At 55.9% G+C, this 9,726-nt stretch overlaps 1 protein-coding gene across 4 annotated transcripts in view; it reads right to left on the bottom strand.

Moving 5' to 3' along the window:
* SIN3A (SIN3 transcription regulator family member A) overlaps positions 1-6,421 on the bottom strand; it is a 71,479-nt gene extending 65,058 nt beyond the window's left edge. For 2 of the 4 annotated variants that reach the window (XM_039238203.1, XM_039238206.1), the window contains exon 1: positions 1,973-2,227. The gene's annotated coding sequence lies outside the window, so the exon portion shown is untranslated. The other 2 variants (XM_039238205.1, XM_039238204.1) reach the window with 2 other exon arrangements.
* Between the last annotated feature and the right edge of the window lie 3,305 nt (positions 6,422-9,726).

Genomic DNA, 9,726 nt, shown 5'->3' with positions numbered 1-9,726 from the left:
AAAGCACAAATCTAGAGTTTAACTTCAGTTCAGATTATCAGCTACAGGGCCCGCTTCAGATTCTGTCTCCCTCTGTCTCTGCCCCTCCCCTGCTCATTCTCTGTCTCTCAAAAATAAACAAATATTAAAAAATAAAAATAAGGGGCGCCTGGGTGGCTTAGTCGGTTAAGCGTCCGACTTTTGCTTAGGTCATGATCTCACGGTTCGTGGGTTCGAGCCCCGTGTCGGGTTCTGTGCTGACTGCCAGCTCAGAGCCTGGAGCCTGTTTCAGTCTGTGATTCCCTCTCTCTCTGACCCTCCCCTGCTCACGCTCTCTCTCTCTCTCCTAAAAATAAATAAAACATTAAAAATAAATAAATAAATAAATAAATATAAAAAAGAATGTACCAAGCCAAGCAAAACCTTCCTGTAAAATAGTTCATTAAAAATTAAATGTCCTAAGTCAACTCCCCAATACAGACTGGACAGCAATGCTACCAAAGTCACATCCACAAAGCTACACTAGTCCTTGACGTCACCCTCTCTGTATAAAACAGGGCAAGAGCACTGTATTTTACAGAATATAAGTAGAAAGTGGTCTAGATGTTCTAACAAGAATTGCACTGAAATCAGAACAGATGTTTCAAGAACACCTATTGTTACCTAAATTGCAACTTATTTCTTTGTGAAATTAAGCTTACAGAGCAGAACCATTCGGTACAATGAAAACATTCAAAAATGCAAGAATCGAAGAAATCAGAGTATTTTATTCAGTCTGAGTTTTTCTTAATCACCATCTTTTATAAACAGATCATTTTAAGCAGTAAAATGTAAATCCAACCCTCCCTTTTCTAAATTTCAGCCTTGTTAAGACTTCTTGTTAACTGAGTTTGAAGTCCTAAGGCACCTACATAGCGACCAAGTCTAACTACCCACCACCCTATTGGCTCAAAGGAAACCCCGCCCCGTACAGCCACAGTAACTCAACATTCAAGGGAACTCCAAGAAAGGTTGTCCCCGGCCACATTTCTAGTCTCTGATGACTCTCCGCCCCTCCCCCCACCATCACCGCCGCGGAAGCATGGTCACAGCATGAGCGGCCACTCCACCGCAGACTCCAACGAAAGGACCTTGAGCACCTCGCCCCAATAATTACAATCTGGGGGGAGTGGCGCTGACCATGCTCCCACTCTTCTAGGCTGCACGATGACATCTAAGCTGCATGGAACTAAGTAGAGACAACAGCTCTGGCACCAGGCCCTCCTGCCCTAGGCAAAAGGCATGGCAGAGCCACAAGAATAAGTCCTGATACCTCCGCAGCTCAGTGTCGGCTGGAGCCCCTCCCACCCCACGGAGACGTAGGGCGGGGCAGATCTGGGCGCCGCGACTCCCAGCCAGACCCGACAGCGGGCTTTCCCGAACCCCGCCTCATTTGCCAAGGAGGCGGAAACCGGGGGGAGGGGGGACACGGCCAGGAGGAGTGGCATCACGGCTCTGTACGGCCCCTCCGGCCAACCGAATCCCGAGAAGGCGGAGGAAAGTAGACTTCACGCCCCCTCCCTGCCGCGCCCCGAAGCCACACGAGGGAGACCCCTTGCTCGTCCCCCAACCCCAGCTTGCCAGTGCGCGGCTGCCCAGCCGAGGCCCCGCCCACCTCGGGAGGGCAGGCGGGGTGGTCGACCGCAAACAGCACTCAGCCAGGGCCGGCCCCGCCCCTTTCTCCACAATCGCACGCGCGCGCCGGCCCCGCCCCTGAGCGGCGGCGCGAGAGCCCGCCCCCTCCGCGCGCACCGGGACTACGCTCTCCTCCCCCTCCCGCACGAAGATCTACCCCGCTCCGCCCCCCACCCCCCTCACACATCCACACACCTCCCGCCCGCCTGCTCTACGGGAAGCCGGGGAGGTCAGGCCCCCCCTAAAAATACACACCCTCGAGTCCGGTGTTAGCCGCCACTAGGCTCCCCGCCCCGACCCCGGCCCGGCGTGCTCTCACCGCAAAGCTGCTTCGGCCGCTCCTCACTGCGTGTCCCTCTCGGCGTGAGCCTTGGGCTCAGCAGGGAGGCCCCGGGAACGGAGCAGGGCACAGGCCCGCCGAAGCGGACTGGCAGCCTCCTCTCCGCTAACGAAACGGTCACAGGCCCCGGTGCCCAGACTGGGAAGGAGGGAGGGAGGGAGGGAGGGAAACTCCGAGGGGGGAAGGGGAGGGGGGGAAAGATGGAGAAACCGTCTCCGCCGCCTCTACCGCCGCGGCCGCTTCTCTGTTACCCGGGAAATCCCGCCCACTCCCCCGGCCCGCCCCGCAGAGGGAAGACTCAACTTCGCTCCCCCACAGGCCGCATTACCCGCCCGTCAAAAATTTAACCAATCCCTGCACCCTGCTTGCCGGCTGCCCGCCCCTTCCCCCTCTGCTGGGAGTGGGGGGAGCCGCTCACCTTCTCCACGCCCCTATTGGCGGGGAGCTTCCCTAACTCAACCCCGCCTATTGGAGACGAATTGCTGAATCCCACCCCCAAGCCTCAACACTATTGGAGGAAGCATGGGAGCTCTTCACGTCTCATTGGAGGACTCCACACATCCCGCCCCGTGCGGTCTCAGCCACAGGCCCAACAAGTCGGCTCCCGCCCCCGCCGGTCATCGCATTGGAAGGCTACCCCTGGCTCTCTCGCTGCCCCAGGAAGGTAAGTAACCGATGTGGGGTAAAATGTCCGTAAGTGAGATAGGCCCCGCCCCAACTAGTCGATTGGATATGTCGGCGCCGGTAGCAGCCTCAATTGGCCAGGACGTCCGTCTAGGAAGGAGCTGACTCCGCCCCGCGCTAGGAGGCTGAACCTTAGCAGTCCTTTTGTGGAATGTTTACACTAGAGACTGAAGTGCAGAGAGTTCCAGGGCCCAAAACAGGAGGGGGGCGCGGAGCTCAGCAGCCGGGATCCGATGCCCTGGGACTTGAAAGGGAGAGGCAGCAGGACTACCACCGTGGAGGACCCACTTACTAAATAAATAAATAAATAAATAAGAGAGAGAGAAAGAACCTCATCCTATCCAGTTCTTTCTTCACAATTTACATTTCCGCACGCTGCCTACTTGTAAACACAAATATCCGGAGCAACCGGCTCCGTGTAGCTTTCAGTACGTACAGCATTAAGGGCTGGAGACCAAAGCCGAAAAAATCGCCCCAGTGGCTGCCAGCCCGCCAGCCAGTTAGGAGTGGCTGCACACTTCTAACACCGACAATCCCTAAACTTGAGTATGCAGTCCTAAGAGGGCGGAGACACCAAAATGAAGGCCGGGCCCTAACAGCCACCGCCCTGGCAAGCCTCCGGAAGGCGGAGCGTGAGGTGTAAGGCATTTGCGATCTGCGGGGTAGATCTGTAGGAACATTCGGACTCGAACTGAAGGAGACCAAACAGGCCACGGCATAAATGAACCTTCACCACACTTCATATAAAGAATAAAAATTCCAGAGTTAGTGACAAAAGATAAGAACGGCTGTTCACCTACTCCTTTGGCCAACAAGGATTAATGGCAGTTCCTAGGCCTTCTCTGTGTAGACTATAATGCTTCAAACACAGAGTGCTTGCAGTGCCTAACTTGCTTTTATTTATTTTACCAAAATCGGGCGGAGAACGATTTTACCAAATCGGGTGGAGAACGGTCGCTGGCCCTGCTTTGGGGGGGGGCTCAAGGAGCGCCAGGAAAGGAGGGGGCGGGACTAGAGTTTTCCCGCTCTCGAGCAAAAAGGCTACTCCCCCAAGAGAGCCGTGTCAGTCCCCAAGTGGCAGGCCCCAGGGAACACATTCCCAGGTCCTATCTTGTCCTCCCTCCACAACCCAGCGGAGACGGCAAAGAAACCAGCTCTGGCAACAGGTGGGCCGGACTCCAAGGATGGATGGCTTCGAGCCCCAAGGACAAGGCAGTAAACTGGGAACTCCATGAGTAGCTAACAGATGAGATCCAAGCCCTGAAGCAGGTCGGAACTCTAAAAACAAGTCACATCAACTAAAGCGACCCTCGGGACAAACCTCTAGGAGGTTAGGAAGAAGCGGCACTTCTACAGAACTTTCGAGGGTTACCTTTCACTCTAGGCCGTCCCCCACTGGAAATGGGTGCCACACGACGCTCCCATCTGCACCTCAAGAACCACTTCGAATCCAAGGAGGATTGGGCCGCCCCCGACTTCTCTGTCAACAGGGGATGAACTGCCCTGGATCTTGCCTAAAGGCACCCAGGCCAATCTTAGGTGGTTCAGTTTTAGGTAAAGCCAACTAAGGACAGGCTGCTAGCGTCCGCGGCGTTCTCAAGCTTAAGCTCAGGGAGATCTCCGGAAAATCAAGAGTCGCGGGAATAGCCAAGCCGCAGGGTCAGAGCCTAATCCTTGGCGGGGAAGGCCAGATCCTACCCGCTCCTTCTAACCTCTGCAGAACCCGTGGAGCCGAGGCCCTCCACATCCACTCATGCTGTCAACCCAACATCGCAAAGCCACCAGATCTCGAGCTTTAGAGAAATCATTGTGTGCCTTCTCCGCCCTTCTCACCCCCCTCACCCCCCCTCCCCTCACCAAGGACTCCAAACCCGGGACTTCCGGGCGGGAGGACAGTTCGAAGGAGCAAGGCGGGACTCACACATGTGCGGAGCGCGCACACAGGATAGGGGAGGGGGCGGAGAACAGAGCGTGGACTCCCCCCCTTCCTAGCTCACCCTGCCGGAGAGGGCGGGACTATCCGCCTGACCAATCAGCGATGGGGGTGGGACCTTGCGCCTCACGTAAGCCGCAGGAATCCTCCCTCCGCCCTTCACGGAAAAAAATCCTAGCAACTTAAACTCCAGCCCGGCCTCCGATAGGCGGAGCTCAAGAGAATGTCATCCAGTCAAGAACCGAGAAGTCAAAAAGGGAGTCTTGCCCAGCCAGTGGAAGACAAGAGAAGGCGGGCCCTCTAGAGGAGCCCGAGGTGGGTGGAAGAGAGAGGGAAAGGCCCCGCCCCTCAGCTCCCCTCCAGGCGGGTTGCACAAGCGGCGGCTGGAGTAGATAGTAAACAGGCTAGGCCAAGGAGCGGAGGCCGGGGTAGCCCAGCGCTCCGTGGGCCCGGGCCCCGGCACCTCCTCTCCCGGCTGCGCCCCGCCCGACCCCGGCGGTTAGCGCCGGCGCCCCGCCTTCCAGCCCGCGGCCGCCATCCCGGCTGACAGACGCGCCCCCCGCGCCCCTCCCCGCCCGCTGATGCATTTCCTTTTCCCGATTCTGAGCGTGGAGACTGTTTTCCCAGTTTCCGACCTTCACTGCCCCTTTCAGGCCACCCCCTCGTGGGCGCGCTCACACGCCCGCGCCCCCGCCCCCGCACCAGCAGCGGGCGAGCGGCGCGGCCGGGGGAGGGGAAGGGAGCCGCCGCCGCCGCCGCCGCCTTGGGGTGGGCGGGGAAGGAGGCAGCTCCATGTTTGCAAGGGGATCAGCTGGGGCCGCGGGTCGAAGCCGCCGCCGAGTTCCTGGAGGTTTTCCACACCCCCGGGCTGAGTTCCGCGCGGGCTCGCGGCCTGGCGGGTTCCGGCGCCGAGTGCTGGCTCCACTGCCACGGCCCGGGAGTTCGGAGAACACAGACTGGCACGCGAGGCTGCTGCCGAGGCGCGAGGGGCTCTTTCCGGTGGCCTCCTCCTCCCCCGGCCGCCCCTCCCGCAGGTCCGGCGTTGCCCCCGCCCCCAGAGTCCATAACAACCGCGGCCCACGGCGCCCGCGCCTCTCCGGATCGCGCCCACCGCCCCCTCCTACAAGTTTGCGGACCGAAACAAAACCCTCCCGGCTGCTGCCGCCCTCGCCCAGCACGATTAGCGGGGAAAGCCGCGGGCTCCGGCTCGCTCGCTAACTCCAGCTCTCGACCAACTCCCGGCGCCGCGGGCTCAGTGGGCCTGGCCTGCCGGGCTCAGGCCGCCGCCCCCTGCCGAGCCCGCGCGCCGCAGCCCGGGCTCAGTTCCAATCGGTGTACGGAATATCTATTTTCTTCTTTACAATATGCATATATATGCATATATATATATATATGTATTTTTTTAAGGCATTCCAGGAGCAAGGTGGGGGAAAATCTCCCCCTGCCCGCCCCTTACCCAGTCCGCCGCCGAAACCTACCGAAACCGACCGCTCGGTGAAATAAACTAGGCAGCACGGCCGGCGCACTGGCGACCCCAGGCCTGGCCGACCCCCTCCCCACGAATCCGGCCGGCTTGGAAACACACACACTGGTAAGCGGGCGGCGCCAAGAGCTCTCTTTCCTGGCCTGCCCCAAGCCTCCCTCGGCCGCCGGACTCCGAGCCTCCTCTAGCTCCGTCCCGGGGCCCGCGGCGCCCGCACCGTGGCGAACCGGCCAGAGCGACTGGCCAACGGGCTAGCCCCCCAAATGCCTGAGATTGGGGAGACCAAATTAAAAGCAGCTGTTTAACATACCTTCCGAGCCAGGCGAGGAGTCCTGAATGGGAGGGAACGCCCCCCAAGGGCCATTGGCTCCTCAGCGCTAGCGTCAGTCCGCCTGGGCACGCCTCCTCCCCCTGCTCCACCTCTTCCCCTTCATTGAACGCTCCCTCCCTCCAAAAACACATAAATAAATAAATTAAACTAGCCGCGAGGGGGAAGCGCATCTGTGGCAGAGGCCCCTATCTCTCCGGCGCCTCCGCTTCGAGTTTGAGACCCTAGGACGGGAAGGGGGACCCGAGACTCAAGAGATCCGCAGAGTGGACGAGGAGGAGGAGCTAGCGGAGCTACCCGGCCGCACTTCCTTCACACTCACACCCATTTGGAGCTGGGTAGGGGGAGGTTGGTAGGGACACCCTAGCGACTGGCTAGAACGTCCCCCGACTCGCCTGGCTGTGCAACCTAATCGCGTCCAGAGCGTTCTGTTAGGCGGCTGCCTAAAAATGAATGGTGTAAGCGGGAAGTCCTGCGTTCAGGCAACAGGCGCTTCTCTGAGCACCTACCGTGGGTGCGGCAGACACATTTCCTACCGCACCTGCTTCTGAGTGCAATTACAGAGGCTGGATGAGATGCTCACTGTAAACCCTTCAAGAGCAGACCTACCCAACTTGATGCTACGGCAAGAGCCAAGTAAGTCAAGGCAAAAATGTATGTATAAATAGAAACTTATAGGAGCTCAGGGCAGGGAGATTCTTTGAGCTGAGGAAAACTGGAAAAGTCTTCATGGAGGAGATGGCACTCACGTAGGGTCTTAGAGTGTTCATCAGGCAGAAATGAAGGGGCAGGTAATTTTCAGCAAAGGGCAAAAAGGGCTAAATGGAAAACGTTATTAAGAACCTTTGAGTGTGGCTGTAGTAATGAAAATCATGGTTGGAAAGATGGAATCAAACAGCAGAAGACTTTAATACCTGGTTAAAATTCTTAGACTTGCACAACACAGTGTACGAGCAGCATGGTCCCAGGACTACACAGAACTATGGTTTAAGATGGTCAACATGTCAGTAGCTAAATGGGTTCTGAGAGTAGTTGAGTGAGAGGTGCCTATAAGCAGCGAAGGCAGGGCACAAAGGTCGTCGTTAATGCTGGGTTTGGAGACGACAGAGGTACATCTTCTGGTGGGAGGGGTAGGTGATGGAGCCAAAGGAAAATTGCTTTTCTCTCTCCCAACCACCCAATGCAGAAAGCCATGCCTACTTTCAGTGGCCCCCAAATCAAAAGCTCTGACTCAGATCCTTCCCTGAATCATTTGCAACGATTGTCCTAAGTTTCAACCAGAAGCTGAAAAAGGCTACCCTACGTGTCTGTGCTCAACAGAGCCGAGCCTGGGCCCAGAGCACACAGAGTGAGCAAGAAAGACCTGTTACTGAGGCATCAAGGAAAGGAAGTTAGTGTGGCCAATGTAGGGTGTGCAGAATGTGAAGGGCCTTAGAGGCCGGTGGGCAGAGTGGGGCGATGCCAGTTAGGCTGCCCAACTACTCAGGTGAGATGTACCGAGGACTTGACCAGAGCAGTGGCAGTAGAAAGCAAATAATTTTTTTAAAAAAGAGAGGTGTTTGAGAGAGACTCAAGGGGCCTGAGTGACGAATTCAATTTGGGTAATGGAGGGAAAGAATCAGTGGCCTGGTTTGTGAAGAGGTAGAAGAGTTTGAGGCTGATAGTTGCGTAATCTGAGTTCTAGACTTCGTCTGGCCAGTGACTGGTGATATATCTTTACGCCAAGTACTTCTTCCCTCTTGGGCTGTTTTCCTCCTGTGAAATGGGGATGGAAATTAGAGTAGAAAGGCCCTAAGGACTCTTCCCCCACTCAGGGTTCATAGGGAAGGGGGTTTTCTGATGGGGAGGAAAGCTTGCCACTAAGGGGAGAGGACAGATGGGAAGAAATACTGATTTGGAAAGGGCAGTGGTCATCCCAGGTGAAGTGGGGACTAGAATCTGGGAGGTAACTTGGTTGATGGAGTCACTGAAGGAAAGGGAGCGGAGGGTAGAAGGCCAGGACATGAGGACTGTGTATTCAGTGGGAGGCCTAGCACCTGGCAGGGCTATGGAGGTCAAGGTTCATTCTCAGACTGGGGGCTCCCTACAGTGAGAACCAAGTTTTTCCAATTCCAGAACAGAGATCCCCTGATGTCTGGAGTCCCATGTCAGATTTCTATTCTATTTCCCAAGAGGTTCTGCCCTAGATGAAGGCATAACAGACACTGTGTGGATGTATCTGTTGACACAGATGAGGCAGAGTGGTAGAACAGAAATAACATTAGTCTGGAAGTTGAATCACATGGTTCTCAGTTAGTCTCTTCTTATTTTCCGTGGATTAGCCTCCTGTCCTGCCCAAGAGTGTTGCAGCAATCCTTGCCCGGTTATGAAGATCAAATGTGATGATACCTAGTAAAGTTTTGAGCTTCTGTAGGGGCCAAAGGCCCAAGCGTTTGACGGTAAGCCAAAACAGCAAGTGGTGTGCTGTGGATGGAGCTACTTATGGAACATTTGACACCAGACTAGTTACTCCCACTCAGAGAAACAGATTTGCTGATACTCCCTGCCCTCCTGAGTATGCCAGCCTGGTGGTGATCCCCTCCGGAACAGAGCTCCCTAGACAGAGGTCTATAAGGGTAGCCACTCTATCCAATTCGCCTCTGAGCCTCCAGAGTCCACAGCAATCAGGCGTAGGAGGCCCCCTTGAAAGGAGTCCAGGGATTATTGTTTCTGGCTCAGTACACTGATGCCTACATAGGAGACCTAATCCCAGACTCTTTAGAAAAGTGAGTGATTTGGTGGCATTCGGCCCACCAACTGTACTGAAGATTACATCCAGCCCCCCTCTCCCGCTCTATCAGGACAAAACCTGTGAATGGATATGGATGAGGGCCTTCCTTGGAGAAATCACATTGGGATGTCAGGTTCTGATTCCCAGGAGGCCTCTTTTGTCTGAGTTAGGGATTACTATCCTAATCATAGTTGAATAAACTGAGGCTCAGAGCAGTAGAATGACTTGTCCAAGTTGAGGGTGTCTGGGCCCAAAGCCTGAGCTTTGACCACTCCCCTGTGTGCTGTCTCTCTACACACTAGGGCCCATGATTCACACTGGAACTTCTGGAGAAAAAAAACAGCCTCCCTCGTGCTGCTCCACCCACCTTACCACCCTAATTCCAAGAGCATTTTGTCCCCAGATAGTTCTAAATGATTTCTGGCCCTTTCCAAAAAAAAAAAAAAAAAAAAAAATCATCCTCAGAGAAGGAAGATATTTCTCCCAGTGACACACATGCGTCCTTAACTCACACCACTGCTTGAAACTGTCACAC

The sequence above is a fragment of the Hyaena hyaena genome, unplaced genomic scaffold (genome assembly GCF_003009895.1).
Source record: "Hyaena hyaena isolate Hyena2069 unplaced genomic scaffold, ASM300989v1 scaffold_137, whole genome shotgun sequence".
NCBI lineage: Eukaryota > Metazoa > Chordata > Mammalia > Carnivora > Hyaenidae > Hyaena > Hyaena hyaena.
The sequence above is the reverse complement of the archived record's forward strand: the minus strand, read 5'-3'. Positions and strand labels throughout refer to the sequence as shown.